This window comes from Podarcis gaigeae, assembly GCF_964106915.1.
Source record: "Podarcis gaigeae genome assembly, chromosome: 8".
In the NCBI taxonomy this organism is placed as follows: Eukaryota; Metazoa; Chordata; class Lepidosauria; order Squamata; family Lacertidae; genus Podarcis; species Podarcis gaigeae.
In genome coordinates this window covers 90,203,501-90,222,716 of record NC_139684.1, presented here as the reverse complement: position 1 = coordinate 90,222,716, position 19,216 = coordinate 90,203,501, and the positions used below count along the sequence as shown (strand labels likewise).

The 19,216-nt window shown below is 49.0% G+C and overlaps 1 protein-coding gene across 1 annotated transcript in view; it reads left to right on the top strand.

The window, feature by feature from the left end:
• Nucleotides 1-19,216, top strand: part of LOC310851456 (leucine-rich repeat and fibronectin type III domain-containing protein 1-like protein) — a 69,822-nt gene that overhangs the window by 21,002 nt on the left and 29,604 nt on the right. The window lies entirely within an intron of this gene.

Genomic DNA, 19,216 nt, shown 5'->3' with positions numbered 1-19,216 from the left:
ATGCAGCATCCTGCTGAGCTGGGCATATTGATCTGCCCCTCCCAAGCAGCTGAGCGCTTGTTGCCAAAAATAATGCCAGCTGAGCTGCAGGTGAGAGAAGAGGGTTGAGAGCTGCTCTCAGAAGAGAAGTCACTTCAGGGCAGAGAGGTTGTGGCTGCGAATGACAGGGAAGTGGGGTGGAGAAGTTTTCTCCATTAGGTGGGGCTGAGATGATGATGATGATGATGATTTATACCCTGCCCATCTGGCTAGGTTTCCCCAGCCACTCTGGGCAGCTTCCAACAAAAGATTAAAAAGACATTAAAACATCAGTTATTAAATAACTTCCCTAAACTGCCTTCAGATGTCTTCTAAAGTGAGATAGTTGTTTATTTCCTTGACATCCGATGGGAGGGTGTTCCACAGGGCAGGCGCCACCACCTTAGTGCTGGACCTTAGTGTCCAGGCTGAGTGATGGTGGTGGAGAAGCTCCTTCAGGTATACTGGGCCGAGGCCGCTTAGGGCTTTCAAGGTCAGCACCAACACTTTGAGTTGTGCTCGGAAACGTACTGGGAGCCAATGTAGGTCTTTCAAGACCAGTGTTAAGCGGTCTCAGCTGCCGCTCCCAGTCACCAGTCTGGCTGCCACATTCTGGATTAGTTGTCATTTCCGGGTCACCTTCAAAGGGAGCCCCACGTAGAGCGCATTGTAGTAGTCCAAGCGGGAGATAACCAGAGCATGCACCACTCTGGCGAGACAGTCTGTGGGCACGTGGCCCCAGATGTGGCTTGGCTCCTGCCGCAGGGGCTCCTACCTGCAAAAAGATGGAAGGTTCTTGTCTGTGTGGCATTTCAGAGAGATTTGGAGGTGGGGTGGTCCTGGTACAAAACATGGACCAGGTCAGCTCATTAAGAAGAGTGACTTGTTGCCATCCTCGTTAAGCCTCGTTAAGTCATGGAGACTCCTTCACTATTGCATTTTGGGGAGTCAAGAAGAGGGAGAGGCTGGGTGTACACATCTGAAGTTGCATTAAAAAGAAAGAAAACCCAGGGCTAATCTATACTGGTGAGTTATAACGTTATAAATGCGTTATAAAAATATGACACCAGAGGGTGTCTTGAGAGCTACAGTGGTGCCCAGTTTATGAACTTAATCCATTCCAGAAGCCCGTTCTTAAACCAAAACCATTCTTGAACTGAGGCGCGCTTTCCCTATTGAGGCCTCCTGCTGCCAGTGCCCTTCCACTGTTTGGATTCTGTTTGTAGACCGAGGTAGAGTTCACAAACTGGGACACCACTACTGGTTTTGCAGAGTTTGTAAACTGAATTGTTCGTAAACAGGGCTGTTCTTAAACCGAGGTACCATTGTATATAACTTTTTTTCTTAGCACCTCTTTTTAGATCAGTGTAGATCCAACCCTTTATATTAAGCATGTTTGAACCATAATCTGGAATGGTGTCTAAGTACAATGCAAATTTGCATATTTGACCCCCAGAATCTCTTAAAAGTTGAACCCTACGCTTTTATCCAGGGCTTTGAGCACATCCAACCCAGGATAAGCTTCCTTAAGTTCCATTGATTTCAATGTGGTGCATTTAAGCACCTGCTTATCCTCTTCAGTGAGGCTGGTGGCGCTTAAACATGCTTCACTCTGGCTGCATCTGGCCATTTAAACCTGCATTTCTACAGTGGCACCTTGGTTCTCAAACTTAATCTGTTCTCGAAGTCTGTTGCAATACCAAAAAGTTCCAAAACCAAGACGCGTTTTCCCATAGAAAGTAATGCAAAATGGATTATTCCGTTCCAGACTTTTAAAAACGACCCCTAAAACAGCAATTTAACATGAATTTTACTATCTAATGAAACCATTGATCCATAAAATGAAAGCAATAATCAATGTACTGTACTGTAAAATAAATAAGACAGTATTGTAGATGATAAAAATTTAAATTAAAATTTTTTCTTACCTGCACTGATGATGGTCCTTGTTTGGATGGGGGGCTTTTATCCATTTCCGCAGTCACACAATCAATCAATCAGTAGCTGGACTGGGTTCCACACAGTCACAAAAACAAATGAACTGAAAAAGCCTGAAAAACAAAAATGCAAAATAAATAGCAAAAACAAAAGCGTCAAACTGAATCTGCTCTGGAAGTCCATTTGACTTCCGAAATGTTCGAAAACCAAGGCGCAGCTTCTGATTGGTGCAGGCGCCCCGGAAACAAGAGCCGACAGCTGCATTGGACATCTGGCTTCCGAAAAACATTTGAAAACTGGAACGCTTACTTCTGGGTTTTTGGAGTTTGGGAACCAAGGCGTTTGAGAACCTGGGTACCACTGTATTTGAAGAGTGAGCCATGGGCAAAATAACATGCCACACCATAAATTGCGTAAGAGAAGCCTGCAGGTGTCTGTGTGAATGGAGGCCTTTGGCTGGGCATGCTCAGAAGCCTCCTGGGTTTCCGATGGCCAGGGGTGGGGTGGGGTGGGGTGGGGGGCAGCCTTCCAAGCCCAGTCATCTGAACTCACGTCATGGTGGGGGTCTGCCTGTTGGAGATAAGCAGTGTCCAGTGCACAGCGGAATGATGAAAAGTACGTGCCAACATGCTCTATATTACTTTATTTACACTTCAAAGCTGGTAATTTACAGAAAAACATTTTCCCTCTGCCGGAGCAGAGAAAGGCATCCTCTCTCCTCTAAAGCATGGAGAGAATCACACACTGAACTGCAAAGAACAGTGAAAAACAGGAAACCAGTGTACGTCACATCCAGTCTCCTTTCCCGTGAGAAAACCCAACAGCACTTGACTGTGGAATGTAAACATTGTCTTGTGACAAGCACTTCGCTGCTCAGTGAAGGAAGCAGAAACCAACATCCTCCCCCTTTCTGTGAACATCACTGGGCAGCGTGTTCGTACAATATCAGCACAAACCCAACTTCTGCACATAGGTACAGTGTTGATCCCTTGATACAATCTTGGACAATACATCAGCAGGGATTTCACTACCTGGCATATAGGACACCGTTACGAGTCCCTTTTGAATACGTTCCCTAGCATGTTGCAACTTCAATTGCAAGTGCTTCGTGCTTTGCTTACAACCTTCAGAATTCAGCAAAGCCAAACATGCTTTGTTGTCCTGGTAAACCTGGATTGGACATTTGACAGGAATTTTTATGTCTTTGCACAATTGTAACAACCATTCACAATCCTTAAGTGAATAAGACAGTGCATTCAGTTCAGCTTCACAAGTACTTAAGCTAAATGTTGTTTGCTTCTTGCATGACCAATCAAATAGACCCTGATTGTACTTATAGCAAACTCCAGACGTACTTTTCCTGTCTGTAGTGTCACTTCCAAAACTTGCATCTGCAAATATCTCAAGACCACCAGACTTCTGATTGTTAAATCTCAGTCTGTAATGCATAGTGCCTTTCAAATACCGCGCTATGCGTTTCAGAGCTTTCCAATCCTTAACAGTAGGATTGTTGACTTGTCTGCTTAGCAAATTACAGCTAACAGCAATGTCAGGTCTTGAACATCTGGCAATGAAGTTTAGCTTGCCTAGCACACTTCTGTACAGTGTAGTATCAGAAAATGCTTCTCCAGTGTCATCTACCTGATAACCTGTTGTCATCGGTGTGTCTACAGGGTTAGCATCCATCAGGTTTAGTTTGCTTAACACATCAGCAATTTTACGTGACTGGTGTACTAGAATGTTACCATCTTGATCTCTCTCTATTTCCAGAGATAGGTAGTTGTTTACCTCACCAAGATCTTTCATGTCAAAGTGCTCTTTCAATTGAGCTAGGGCATTATTGTACATTGTGACATCCTTCCAAAAGAATAAAAGATCATCAACATAAAACAAACAATACAGTTTCTTTTGCCCCTCCTCTTTGACAAATACACATGGATCAGCTTTCCCTTGCTTAAAACCTAGAGAAAACAATACTTCAGTGAGTTTTGTGTGCCAACACCGTGCACTTTGTTTGAGACCATAAAGGGACTTCTTCAGAGCACAAACAAATCCCTGTTTTACCTGTACGCCATCAGGTGGAAGCATATAAAGTGATTCATCTAGAGATCCGTACAGAAAAGCTGTATTCACATCATGGTGACTAATGTGTAGATTCTCTTCTGCAGCTAGCTTGAGCATAAGCCTAATGCTCTCATACCTCACGGTGGGTGAGTAGGTCTCGTGATAGTCTTCACCTGGTACCTGTGCAAAACCTCTGGCTACCAATCTGGCTTTGTGTCTGACTATCTTGCCATTTTGATCTGTCTTCGCTTTGAAGACCCATTTGCTTCCAAGCAGTTTCATTCCTGGAACTACTGGAACAAGGTCCCATGTTTTGTTCCTTTCCAAGGAATCAAGCTCAGCCTTCATGGCATTTAACCATGGCTCAGCTTCCTTTGAATCCAAATCCTGGATTTCTTGGAAACTTGAAGGTTCAAACACCTTCTTGGAGCTTTTAACAGCTGTTACTGCTATCTTAGCAAACTCATCAGCAAATCTCTTTGGAGGTCTGCCTTTTGTCGCTCTCTGTGACCTACGAATTAGCCTTAAGTCTTCAACACTCTCCTCTTCCTTCTTAGGAGAAAAGTGACCTATTGTGAACAATGGTTCCTCCAATTCTTGATCAGAGCTTTCAGAGGGTCGCATAGAGGCTTTCGCACTCTTGAAATCCTCTGAATCACCCAATTCAGTTTCAGACTCAGAATCAGAACCTTCATCAGTGGGTGTGGGATGTTGCGGTTGCTTTTGACTATCCTCAGTTTCATCACTGTCATCAGGATAACATTGGAAAATTCCCACATTCTCCCCCCACTTGGCATTGTACTCAACACTTCTTGTGAGCTTAATTTCCTTAGAGTCAGTCATCATTATTCTGTAAGACCCTTTCTGATAACCTAGAAAGATACCATGCAATCCACGCTTGTCTAACTTGGAGTTTTGTGGTGAGTGAACCCACATGTCAGAACCAAAAATTTTCATGTGTTTGATGTATGGCTTCTTGCCAAACATCTTCTCATAGGGGGTACAACCAATCGCTGAAGATAACCTGCGATTATAACTGTAAGTGAAACATGAGAGAGCTTCGGCCCAATAACTCTCTGGAAGATTGGCATCATGCAGCAAGGTTTTTAACCCTTGAAGCAATGTCTGATTTGCTCGTTCCGCAAGTCCATTCTGCCATGGCGAGCGAGGACTAGACAAATCGTGTTGAATTCCTTTCTCAGTCAGAAAAGCTTCAAACTGCTGAGAAGTGAATTCTCCCCCGCGATCACTGAAAAGAGTCTTTACCTTCTTGCCATGCACATTTTCCAACCAAGCACAGAATTCCTTGAACCTTGGAAAAGCCTCTGATTTCTGCTTGAGATTGTACACATAAATATACCTGGAAAATGCATCAATGAGAACCATGAAGTACCTGTTTCCACCCAAAGAGGGCGCTAGTGGTCCAACCAAATCAGCATGAACAACCTGGTATGGTTCTGTAGCTTGCCTACTAGACACCTTACCTTTCGCAGCCATTTTCACCTTGTTTGCTGCGCATGCCTTGCACTTCATGTGGTACCTGCAGGGTTTAATAGTCATACCTTCAACCAAGGCAGGCATTTTAGATACTGCCTCAAAATGCAAATGACCAAATTTTCGATGAAAATCATGAATACATTCTGCATGCAAACTTTTGTTAGAACCTGCAATGCAACAAGTGTCATCCTGCACAACATCATCAAAATACAAAACATACAAACGATCAACATATTCAGCATGCAATACATAATCATTTTTCTTTGTGATGATGCACCTTTTGTTCTTAAAGGAAACGTCAATTTTCCGCTCATTCAGCTGTCCAACGCTGAGCAGATTATGCTTGGCATCTGGCACATAAAGCACATCCTGTATCGATAAGTCCAAACTGTGAAGAACAACAGTTCCGTAGCCTTTACTGGGGATTGTGTGGTCATCCGCCTGGTGAATCGCACCTTCCTGCGGTGTAAAAGACACGAACAGTCGCTTATCGTTGCACATGTGGTGGGTCGCCGCTGAATCAACAACGAAGAAAGATCTAGATGTCTTCTGGACCTCTGCAACCTTTGGAGTGAAGCGTGAGACCATTGCCTTGTGCTGCGTTGTCCTGGACACCGGACCTTTGCCTTTGCCTCGGCCTTTTCCACGCGATGAGCTTTCGCTGCGCTGCTCTGTCTTGGCCCTGGGATATCTGCATTCCCTCTTCATATGGCCTAGACGTCCACACGTGTAGCATTTCACTGCCTTCAAAGCTTTGGCGCCATCTGGTGGTTCCACTGCACTATGGGATGACGTCTGTGAAGTCTCCCCCTTGCCCATGCAGCTAGCACCCCGGCGATCCGCTTCATTCAATATCACGGCAGTAACACTGGCTACTGTGAGTTGAGCATTTGGCTGATTGGCATCAAATTCCCCACTTGCCTCATCCAGCCTTCTGCAGCTAGCCATCATGACTTTGGCATTAGCCTTCTGCGTCATCTCTGCTGCTTTAAATCAGGCTGCTTTATACTAGCTGTGTCTGTGTACAGCTGCTTCAATCCAAAAGCAAATTCAAAAACAGCCTCTGCTTTGTGAACCTGTGCCTTTCTGCTTAATTGCTTTGCTTATCTGCAGCTGCTTCAAACCGCATTCCAAAGGCAAGTTCAAAAGTGAAAGTTCTCTCTGCTGTCTTAAATTCATGCTGCGACACTGCTGCAGCTGCTTTACTTTCGATTTCCCCCAGCATAGGAAAAATTTATCCTTCTAGCCTTTTGCCTGTGCCACGGCAAAACCGGCTATAAAAGTTCAAAGTCCAGCCATAAAGCCATTAATTAGAAGCTGGCAGGCTGCCCGGAGCTGTAGCACATACCTCATCAAATCATCTTGACGCGCAGACATATCGTCCGATCCGGCCCTCTGCATTCCGATCCTTTGCCGGCACTCCAATTCTTTGCTCCTTTGTTCCTTTACCAGGAGCCCGACTTCTGGAGTCCATTCTCAAAACACTGCGTTTTTCTGGGCCCGGAACCAAATGTTGGAGATAAGCAGTGTCCAGTGCACAGCGGAATGATGAAAAGTACGTGCCAACTTGCTCTATATTACTTTATTTACACTTCAAAGCTGGTAATTTACAGAAAAACATTTTCCCTCTGCCGGAGCAGAGAAAGGCATCCTCTCTCCTCTAAAGCATGGAGAGAATCACACACTGAACTGCAAAGAACAGTGAAAAACAGGAAACCAGTGTACGTCACATCCAGTCTCCTTTCCCGTGAGAAAACCCAACAGCACTTGACTGTGGAATGTAAACATTGTCTTGTGACAAGCACTTCGCTGCTCAGTGAAGGAACACTGCCTGCTTACCCCCACCCCGCGCATTTCGATGAATGCATAAACGGGTCAGCGTCTTCCCTGCCTGCATTTTATTTATTAATAAAAAATACCTTATTAAAAATATCCAAGCGGTTTACAATAAAAAATACATAAAATCATGCTGTTCTTAAAAAGTTAAAAACAGGCACCGATTAACCTCTCTGGAAAGATGTATTCTTAATTGCCTGCACAGGCCTGGGGGAATTGAAAGGTTTTCAGCGGGCGTTTAAAAGTTAACCCAAAAGGCATCAGGGGGTGTGAGTCATCCTGGCTGCAGCGGCCGAGCCCCCGTCTCCTTTGCCTTTCGCATCAAAGGCTGCGGCAGTGACCAGAGATCAGAGAAGGGGCCCCTGAGGGTCATCCAGCCCAACCCCCCGCAGTGCAGGAATCACAGCTAGAGAACGGCTGGTAGGTAGGGCGGCCACCTTTGTTCTGGCCAAATACAGGACAAGGCGGAGTGGCGGGGAAGCAGGTTTTTCCCCCTGGTGCTAAAGTGACTTCAGAGCAATCCATTACAATCTGTTGCAGTCAGACACGATGGCCTTACTGGAATCTCTCTCTCTCTCTCTCTCTCTCTCTCTCTCTCTCTCTCTCTCTCTCTCTTCCACACACCCTTACAATACAGGATACGGCATTTTGTCCTGAAATACAGGACAAAACTGTATCAATACTGTGGGAATGTTCAGGGATAGGATATATTGTTTGATTATAGCCTTTCCAACTTGTGTTAACAAGTTCACAATTTAGCAGAGTAACACCCCCCTTTTTAAACTTGCAGTGGATGCATTAGCTCAGGCTCGCTAAAGCCTCTATGATAACTGTTCTGCTATTTCCCCCTTATTCCCCCATAAAAGATAAGACACGACACAGTCTTCTATAAAAGTATAAAGAGAGTTTACTCACACATCATTCTGTTCACAATCAGATCCCAGAAGGCAGACTTAGCTTAGAAAAGTTGCATACACCTGGAAACTATCTCATAAGGAGACAGTCCCTTTGTCCTCTCTTGGCTGGAGCCTGAGAGCATCTTTAGCTAAGCAGATGTTGCTTCTTCGATGGATGTAGTCAAAAAGAGAGAGATGGCTGTTCTGCCCTCTGCTTTTGTCATTACCTGCACAGGTGAGGCCACGCCCACCTCTAGTCACATGCAGAGGAAGTCTGTCCCAGCCCAGAAGGAAACAGGAAGTTGACCTACTGGCTGGACAAACATCCCTCCCCATGTGTGAACATTTCACTCTAGGAAGGTTGTACTTGACTGCTCTTGTGTTTCACATGCCACAAATACAGGACACAGCCTTTTGCATTGACACACAGGGAAACCCTGTATTATGCAGGGAAGGAGCGTCCATTACTTTTGCAGGGAGTCTGTTTCTCTATGGAATGGCTTTTGGTTCCCAACCTTCCCCGACCCATCTCCCCCCCCCCTCTCTCCGCCTTTCCCACCACCTTCCCACCACCTGCCTTCTTCTCAGATGGTGGCACAAGGCAGGATTTGCTCAGTCGAGTCCCCTGGGGCTGCTTTGCCTCTGATCAGATTGCTCTCCTCTGCAGGGGCCCCGTGTTGTGGCTTTGTTTGCTGAGCAAAGGTCTGACTCTGAGGCTGATCCGGGCTGTTGCTTCGGAATACCCATTTCTTGTGCCCAAATCCTGCTTGTGGATTTTCCATCATGGGCCTTTGGTTGGCCTCTGTGAGAACAGGACAGTGGACCCGGTGGGCCCTTAGCTTGAGGGCTCTCCATATATTCTTATAGAACCTCCAGGTCCAGTGGCAGTCTATCCAGATTCCTGGGTTCTTAGGATGCTGGACTAGATGGGCTGTTGGCCTGATCCAGCACCCTCTTCTGGGGTCCTTATTTCATGCTGACTTCCATAGGAGACAACTCCTAGGGGGCCAAGGTCCCTTCACCCCCCCCCATAAAATATTTGAGGGGGCTCTCTCCCTAAAGTTGATGGTCGTTGCCATTCAGATGCTGTGTGTGCACTGCGTCATGTGATCAATCATGCAGGGTGGGGCATACCTGGGTTCCCCCAATATTTTATCCAAGTTGGCACCCCAGAGACCTAGTGGGGTGTAGTGGTTAAGAGTGGTGGACTCGTAATCTGATGAACCGGGTTCGATTCCCCGCTCCTCCACATGCAGCTGCTGGGTGACCTTGGGCCAGTCACACTTCTCTGAAGTCTCTCAGCCCCACTCACCTCACAGAGTGTTTGTTGTGGGGGAGGAAGGGAAAGGAGAATGTTAGCCGCTTTGAGACTCCTGAAGGGGAGTGATAAAGCGGGGTATCAAATCCAAACTCCTCCTCCTCCTCCTCCTCCTCCTCCTCCACCCCTCCTGACTTTTATTTCAAGGCACCAGCAGAGAAGAATGTGGCTGTTGCTCTTAGGGCTGCTGCCCTCGCCTCGATTTACTAGCGCTGCCCAGCGACACAGCCCCTTTCCTGCATCCTCTCCAGGGTTGCATGGGTGCCCCTTCTTCTATTTTTACTCTGCCATGCTCTGGGTGACCTTTTGTTTCTTCCCTCATGGTAGATCAGCACCAAGGTTTCCAGTGAGGGCTGAGCGAAAGGGAGATCCAGGGCCTTTGGCACAGAGAGGCAGAGGGGAAACCAAGAGAAGGATTTGGTGCTGCATAATGTATTTTTCCGTGTATAACATGCCCCCTATTTTTTGGACTCCAAATTAAGAAAATGGGAGGGGGGAATTGCCCAGAGTTGTTAAGCTTTTTGGAGGGAGGGAATTGCCCACGGTTGTTGAACTTTTTTGGGCGCGGAATGCCCAGAGTTGAGCTTGGGGGGCGCAATGCTGACAATTGCTCACCCACCTGACCGCAGCTGCCAATCACACGCTTCACAGAAGACCCCAGTCGTCTGCCAGATCACCGCTGCCCATCCCCCCCGTATTACCTGTGTATAAGACAACCCCAATTTTTTTACCTTAAAAAAGCAAAAACAAAACCCTCCTCATATACACAGAAAAATACGGTAATCTCCTTTGGGTGCTGAGAAAGCAGCACCTCCCCCGCAGCCCTCCTTCCCTTTAAACCAGCAGTTCCCAAACTATTTTTGGGGTCCCCACCTCCGTCACTCAGAGTGCCCCTCCAACCCTTCAAAAAGCATTATCTAGAACAGCGGTTTGCATGACCCCCCAAGGAAGACAATAACACCCAAAACAGTTCCAATTAATTGCACATTTATTCAGATCCAGTCAAAAGTATTTAGTTTAATTCAACAGAACTGAAGCACTTGATAGCAGCTTTCTAAGGTCTGGTGGACCCCTCCGGCACCCCCCTGCCGCCCCCTTGCTTCTTAGTCCCCCTCCCCCCGAGAATCCCTTCAACTCCAGGGGTGGAACCACCCCCAACTTGGCAGCCGGTCTCCCTGCTGGGCTCAGCCCCTCCAGGATCTCAAGACCTGGTGGTTGCCCCAGAGAGCTGGGCTGGGAGGGCCTGAGGGCCTGGGACTTGGTCCCACTTCTGACCCCCAGTTGCAGATCCAGACCCCAATTCTCTTCCTTTTATTCTCATCTGTTGGGAGTGCCACTCTGGAGCTGGAGCCAGACTTCCTGGGACTCCTGATCTGACACAGATCAAGGCAGGAGACTTGCAAACTGTTGCCTCCTGCGGAGCTGGTGAACAAATATTTGCGAGAATATTTGCTAGCTGCTTTCTAGGATCTGTGGTAGGCGGTGGGGGGGGGGGGAGACGTTGACAGACTTAGACAGACTCAAAGAAGTCGTGGGGTTGCAGCCACAGGCTGGCAAAGATGCTGCTTCCTCCCTCCCTCCCTCCCTCCCTCCCTCCCAGCTCATCCCAACTCGTGAAGCAGACCTTCTGGCCTCCATGCCCTTGACATGTACCAGAGCAGCTGGAACCAGACTCTGCCAGGTTGGAGGTCCGCAAAGCCAGACAGTGCCAGTCAGCGAGGGCAAGGAGGTGCCAGCGGCGTCCTTCTGCTGAGCGCAGCAGGGGCTTGTCAGGGTCTCTTTGCCTCTGATGCAAAATACCTGCTCATTAAGAGCAACATGAAAGGTGGGAAGCTTGTTAATTAGACCTTCATTCTGCCAGGGTCTCCCTTTCAAGTCTCTGGGGCTTAGAGAGAAGGTGGTGGCCAGGATCTGGCTGGCTGGCTGTGTGGCAGCCAGTGTGGTGCAGTGGTTAAGAGCAGCGTATTCGTAATCTGGTGAACCGGGTTTGCTTCCCCGCTCCTCCACGTGCAGCTGCTGGGTGACCTTGGGCCAGTCACACTTCTCTGAAGTCTCTCAGCCCCACTCACCTCACAGAGCGTTTGTTGTGCGGGAGGAAGGGAAAGAAGATTGTGAGCTGCTTTGAGACTCCTTTGGGTAGTGATAAAGTGGGATATCAAATCCAAACTCTTCTTCTTCTTCTAACTTATCCTACGGTTGTACAAAGCCAGAACTGGCTGGACCGAATGCCTCCCATGGCCTTTCTAGGAGACAAAATGATTGACGATAGCATAGGCTGGTATTAAGCTGCTGGCAGGGCCAACGCCCCCCCCCCCCCCAGGCAAGGTAAGGGGGCTGCCTTCTATGGCGGTAGCAGATCTGGCCTCAGAGAGAGACATCACCTGCTGCCACCGCCACATACACTTTGGACCAAGGCTGCAGGAGAGTCCTGCACTCAGTCAGAAGGTGCGTTGGAAGTTAGGCTTACGGAAAAACATTCACAAATTGGAACACTGACTTCCGGGTTTGCAGCGTTCAGGAGCCAAGCCGTTTGACAAGCAAGGTACCACTGTACTGGGGGCTTCCTTCTGGGGTCTCCTGGGCTCTGCACCCACCTGGCATGATTCAGAGCAGCCCCCATGCTGTTGCCACAAAAATCTTTGATTCCCAGTTCAACCATTAAATGAGATTGTATCTTCCTGATACAGTGGAACTTCAGTTTTCAAACGTAATCCATTCCGGAAGACCAACTTCCGAAACGTTCAAAAACCAAAAATCAAAGGGCTGTTGGCAATTTCAGTGGAGGGGAGGAGAGAGAAACACGCCTTGGAATCTGTTTAAGTTCCAAAAAACGTTCGGTAACCGGAACACTTACTTCCAGGTTTGCGGCGTTTGGGAGCTGAAACGTTCAGCAATGGAGCCATTCGAGAACCGAGGTTTGACTGTATAGAGGTTCCTCTGCCAGGTCTTTGCTGCTGCTGCTGAACCTAATATTAAGGGGGGAATTCTGGGGGGGAGAACCTACTCAACAGCCCAGCTCGTTGGGGTGCAAGTCTCCTGTGGGTCGATGCAGTCAGTAAAAGAGGAAGTTCCAGCCAAGCATTTTGGAGCAAAACAGCGGTCAGTAGACCATGTTTTTATTGTTGTGCAACAGGTCCCACCAGGAGTAAGAGTTCACCCCTGAGCAGGGGGTGACCTCCTCTTTTAAAACTTTCCTCTTTCCCCCAGAATACACTTTGAGGAGCATCACTGATACAGTACATCATCACTAGCATGTCACAAATGGGAAAGGGTACACAAGGGTTAGGGACGCGGGTGGCTCTGTGGTCTAAACGACTGAGCCTCTTGGGCTTGCTGATCAGTAGGTCGGCAGTTTGAATCCCCGTGACAGAGTGAGTTCCCGTTGCTCGATCCCTGCTCCTACCAACCTAGCAGTTTGAAACCACACCAGTGCAAGTAGATAAATAGGTACCGCTCCGGCAGGAAGGGACACAGGTGGCGCTGGGACGCAGGTGGTGCTGTGGGTTAAAGCCTCAGCGCCTAGGACTTGCCGATCGAAAGGTCGGCGGTTCGAATCCCTGTGGCGGGGTGCGCTCCCGCTGCTCGGTCCCAGCGCCTGCCAACCTAGCAGTTCGAAAGCACCTCCGGGTGCAAGTAGATAAATAGGGACCGCTTACCAGCGGGAAGGTAAACGGCGTTTCCGTGTGCGGCTCTGGCTTGCCAGAGCAGCGATGTCACGCTGGCCACGTGACCCGGAAGTGTCTCCGGACAGCGCTGGCCCCTGGCCTCTTAAGTGAGATGGGCGCACAACCCCAGAGTCTGTCAAGACTGGCCCGTACGGGCAAGGGTACCTTTACCTTTACCTTTTTACCGGCAGGAAGGTAAACGGCATTTCCGTGCGCTGCTCTGGTTCGCCAAAAGCTGCTTAGTCATGCTGGCCACATGACCCGGAGAAATTGTCTGCAGACAAATGACAGCTCCCTCAGCCTGTAAAGCGAGATGAGCGCCGCAACCCCCGAGTCATCTGCAACTGGCCTTAACCGTCAGGGATCCCTTTACCTTTACCTTTATACACGGGTTACCAGTTCAACATGAGGTCACGTTCTCAGACCCCTTTCGCAACACCTCTTAAGTCCCCATCACTGAAAGGACAATGAAACTCTTGACATCTCCTTGCCCTCAGGACTGGTCTGAAGATGGGCTTTCAGAACACCTGACTTGCTCAACTGTCTAGTGTTGCCCCCTTGGTCACTCCCTGGGTCTGTTCCTGCTGCCTACAGTGACTTCCTGCTTCTTGGTTCATGGATGGAGGTGGAGCCCAAATTCACCTTTCTTTAAGGACCAAAATGGCGTTGGAATGAGGAGAGTCGGTTAAAGTGTGGATTTTCTATGAATTTATAAAGCTAGGTATCTTCCCTGAGCTGTCAAGTCGAAAGGATACAGTCAGGCAAAATATTGGTAACATTGTAACAACTTTAAGGATGCCCCCCCCCGTGTCATTTCTGTAACACTAAGAAGAGCAGCTGGATCCGACCCATGACCCTTCTTGCCCAGCAGCCTGTTCTCACAGCAGCCCACCAGCTGCCTCTTTTGGGGAACCCCCAAGCTGAACCTGGGCTGGCAGAGCTCTTGCGCAAGAGCAGCCCCCCCCCCCACCTCCTTGCCTTGCTTCTGCTGCTCTGGGTCTGGGCAGAGCCCCCAGCTGCGCAAAGCCCCTTCTTTGAGCATGCAAATCACTGCTGCTGCTGCATTATTTGTGGACGCTTCAAAGCCCTCTCGTCATTTCGGCAGCGTCCTGGCAGGAGTGCCATCAAGGCCTTTGTGTGCAGCTGTCAGAAGAGCCTCTGGCTTTCTGTTCCTATCCTGGGAGTCCCGTCCCCCCCACGCTTGTGCGGTTGTTGTTTGGTGTGGCTTTCAGAGCTCAGCATTGTCTAGGGATTAGGAGCGCCGTGTTGCACTTCAGCAACATAAAAGGCAGGGATGGGGGAAACAGCGAGCCGAGTTTGTCAGGCTCCGCGCCGCCCTTGAAAGCCAAATCCTGCTTCTTCTCTCCCCTCTTCGCTCCTGCTGAGCTCACTTGGTGCGGCGGCTTCCAGTTCAGACGCAGGCAAGGCAGACGAGGGAAGAAGGGGCATCCTGGGCTCCATTCCTGAGCAGACGGGCAGCGAAGGGGAGGTCCTGGCCTCCAAGTGTATGTGGCTGGGGTTGGAAAACTCAGCCGGCCAGCCCCCAAGTGGGTGGGCTGCAGGCGGGGGGGGGGCTGTCCCTTTCTGCCACCTGTGGAAAAGCAAAGCATGGGTTGGGGGAATTCCACTGCACATAAACCCAAAGGGGCTTACAAGGTTGCCAGAATATCCGTATCTCATAATAAAGCCAAGAGCAGGTGAAAAGCAATTCAGTTGAAAAGCAAGAGTGCTAAATGCAGGAAACCACAATGAAAGCCTGGCAGCTTCCCTGATGCGCTAAAGGGTGGGAAGTGGGACTCTCTGCAACATTTTGCAAAAAAAAAGGGGAGCTTGCAGAACAGACACCGGAACATCAGAGCTGACCCAGCAAAAGATCCTTCTGCAAGCCGGTCTTCCAGAAAGCCAGCTGGTCTGGACATCTGCCTGATGCAGCACAAGCGCAGGGCTCTATTCTGCTTCGGCCAGAGCCCACCTGGAGTCCTATGTCCATTTCTGGGTGCCATAATATACAAAGGATGTGGACAAGCTGGAATTTGTGCAGAGGAGGCTGACAAAGATGACCAATGGTCTGGAAAGCAAGCCTGATGAGGAACGGTTGAGGGAACTGGTGGTGTTTAGCCTGGAAAAGAGGAGACTGAGAGGAGTTATACATCCATATTCCCCACCCCTTTATTTCCTTTCCTTAATTCAAACCCTGATCAAGATGGCTTACAACATAAAAAAATACACAATCACAGTGCTTTTTTTCCAGGGACAACGACGACAAGCATTTTGTGAATCTTTGTACTTTTGTCCACTTACTATATTTATTTCCCCCGATTTGAACTATGAAATGGTGATTGTCTTGAGTCAAAATGAGAGTATCCCTAAACATTTTTTAAAGAAAAAAGCACTGGTCCTAAGCAATAAATGAGACACATCAAAAAGTGCAATTGAATTGAAAAATTGCCATGTGAATCATGATCTCTAAAAATAAAGATGCAAAAAATGGACACCAGTAACAGCAGCAAAGCCCCCTAAACAACCCCCCCCCGCCCAAGAGTCTGTTCAGCAGTCCCAGCTTTTGTAGCTGGAGTCTGTCAGGCCCCCCACCCCAGGCCAGGTGGGGCAAAGCCTGGACCAGCACAGACCCAGGGAAAGAGCTGGCCGTTGTGGAAGAGCCACCTCTTTGGAGCCTGGAAGTCACTGCCACATCCCCACATGGGACTGGAATGGCTCTTCCACAAAGCCAGGAGGGTGAACTGGGCCAAACCATTTTCTTGGGGGAGTGGGGGGTCCACAGAGGTAGAGAAAATCAGGTGCTCCTGTATCTTTAACATGCGACCTGCAGAAATCCAGCAGGTTAAGCCTTTTGTGCTGTGGAATACAACTATTGGGGAAAGTTATCCTTGTTGGCAATTTGTCTGAAATCTGATTACTCTCCCCCCCTCCTGTCCCCCACTCTGTCCACCTCATTCAAGCGTCCCATCACAACCAAGGACACAGCGAAATAGGAGCCGAGCAGGACTGGGGTTTGTGAAAATAAGTTGTCTCAAGAGTCCTCAACGTCTTGCGTGTTTCGACTGCAGAGCATCCTCACCGAGGGAAGCCATAGATTGGGTAGAAAACTCATCTCTGTAGGCATTTGCTGATGAAAAGCTGTGCTCAAAATGCTCAGGCCACACAGTGTGTGAAGGGCAGCAGTAGATTATTCCTGTAATTCCACCATTCCCTCCACGGTGCCCAGATAATTTTAGCTGCATGTTTGCATTGGTCCCCTGAGCCAACATAAAATCACGCCGAGCCCCTCTGAGCACCAGCTGGCTCCACCATCTCCCACCTGCCAGCCTTTGCTCAGGAACCTGGGCAAAAAGGAGCATGAAGAAGCATTGTCTCCACCCCACTGATGTGGGCAAAACTTGGGGTGTGATACTTAAGCCGTTTCCCAACTTCGCCAGGGCCCAGCCCTGCAGGTTCTGAATCTGGTCAGGTTCAAGGAAGAGACCACAGCCAGGCAAAGTGAAGCACAAGAGCAGCTAGGAAGCCGGAACATTTATTGCTGCAACGAGGTTCCAATTCCCCAGCCAAAACAAGGAAGAAGCAGCCCAGAACAGAGGGCACATGGCTTCTTAAGAGTTCCCACGAGTTCACATGGTACATTTCACACGATATCATGAGAACATCATAGGTATGTCACAGAAAAGGTGTGGTGTCAGGCAGAAATGTGAGAACTGGACAGTTCAAGTACTCACTTCGCACAAGTCAACAAACTATTTGCACATCCCTTTGTAAGGGATGCGGGTGGCGCTGTGGTCTAAACTGCTGAGCCTCTTGGGCTTGCCGATCAGAAGGTCGGTGGTTCAAATCCCCGTGACGTGGTGAGCTCCCATTGCTCTGTCCTTGCTCCTGCCAACCTAGCAGTTCAAAAGCATGAAGTGCAAGTATAGGCACCGCTCCGGCGGGAAGGTAAACGGTGTTTCTGCATGCTGCTCTGGTTTGCCAGAAGTGGCATAGTCATGCTGGCCACATGACCCGGAAAAACTGTCTGCGGACAAACGCCGGCTCCCTCAGCCTATAGAGCGAGATGAGCGCCACAACCCCAGAGTCATCCGTGACTGGACCTAACGGTCAGGGGTCCCTTTACCTTTACCTTTACTTTTACCATACCTTCGCACCTTCATTTGCTCTTCCTGAGTCTAATTTCCCTCTGACAACCCCTAGTCTGCTTCCTCTGTCTGGGCTGTTAACACCTGGTTTGGCAGTGGGGGGGGGGCAGATGCTGAGGACCTGAGGATACACCTTGAGGATTATGGATTCCCATTCCATTCAGGCCATGAGTCAGGCCCCCTCCCCTTACATCCTGGGACCACAATTTTATTACCTTTTGGAATGAAACAAAACCATCTATTTTTGGTGAATTTCTATGTTTCAGAAAATGGAGTTTCCTTGTCTTACGGTGGCACTGGGAGCCCAGTATAGGCTGTCGAATGGAGAAAGATGTATAGAAATCAGTGGTATCTCCGTGCATGGAATGCTGGGAGCCTTTGTCAAGTGGCTGTTGTCGAGTCCTTACAGTGCAGCATCCAAACTCAAGAGGCCAGCGCTTCTGATGTGTTGGCTGGGTACTGCCCCCCCTTGTCCATACCACACCCCACAACCTCTGCTGCATCTAGGCATGTGGGGAGCTGCCTTAAAGAGAGCCAAAGCCTTGGCCCAGCCAGCTGAGCCTACATGAGACAGGAATGGCCACCAACCTGGAGGGATTTGAAAGAGGGTTTTTTTTTAAATGGGCAGAGCGAGTCTCACTATGCACTGCATGAAGAAGTATCCAGCCCAGTGCTGACTACAGTGGCCCTGCAGGGTTTCAGACTCCCAGACATACCTGGAGAGGCCAGCGGGATTTGAACCTGGAGCTTCTGCTTGCAAGGCAGCCACTGAGCTATGGCTCTCCAGGGCTCCAGGCGGTGGGCATTACAGGCCCTCCTACCAGTGGTGGAGCTTCAGGCGTGTGTCCCGGGGGTGTGGCGTGCCACTCACAGGGGCGTGGCACACATCCTCCCCCCCCCCCTTTGGAAGGTTCTATTTTGTTGGGGGTTTTTTGTTTTTTTAATATATAAATTTTATATTCCACACAACAACAACACGAAAGATATCGAAAAATAACAAGAAACAAAACACAAAAACCAACATTCAAAAAACAAATCCATATCTTACAAGTTAATAATATAAGCACTAAAAACAAAAACAAACATTGACTTCCACCAATCCCACAGCAACTCCTTTACCTCTCATTGTATCTTCCTGTCTTCCTGATCATCTCTATCCTAGCATCTAGATATAAATCCCTCTTTCTTATCCTCTCAATTCACAAGGTTATTCCAGACTCAGCCAGATTTCTGTCCTCGAACCTTGGCTTTTAAGGTATTCATTTAGGCACTCCCATTCTTTCTTTATTTCACTTTTTGGTCTTTGTCTTATTATGTCTGTCAATTTGGCTGATTGACATCCTGGGGGCGTGGTGCCCAGTGCGCAGGGGCAGCCACGATGGCACCCCACCAGGATCGTGCCGCCAGGGCGGTGGGCTCCCCCCGTACGCCAGTGCCTCCTACTGATCCAGGGCCATTCTGCATGCGGCGCGCCTGCTTTCGCCAGGAGCTGCAGCCTGATGCCAACGCTGCTGAATTGTGACTCTGCAGCTGCGGTTGCCATGGCGGTTGGATGTTCCCCGTCTGCTTTGTCAGGTTGATGCTCTTAACTGGCCTCCAGCCGAGACCCTAGAAATTAGCCGTGGAGAGGAAAGATCTGGTGGCAGGCGTGGCCTTCAGTGGCGCACTCACCTGGGCCAGCAGCTGGGCTGCCACAGATGAGGAGCAGGTGGACCTGGGGGGGACTGGGGGCCCCAGGGTGGCTGAGCAGGAGCCCCTGTCCTTTCTGGGACCTGTTTCAGATGAAGCTGCTGCCAGGATTGTGCCCTTTGAGGAGACCTCCTGGCAGACGGGGGCCAC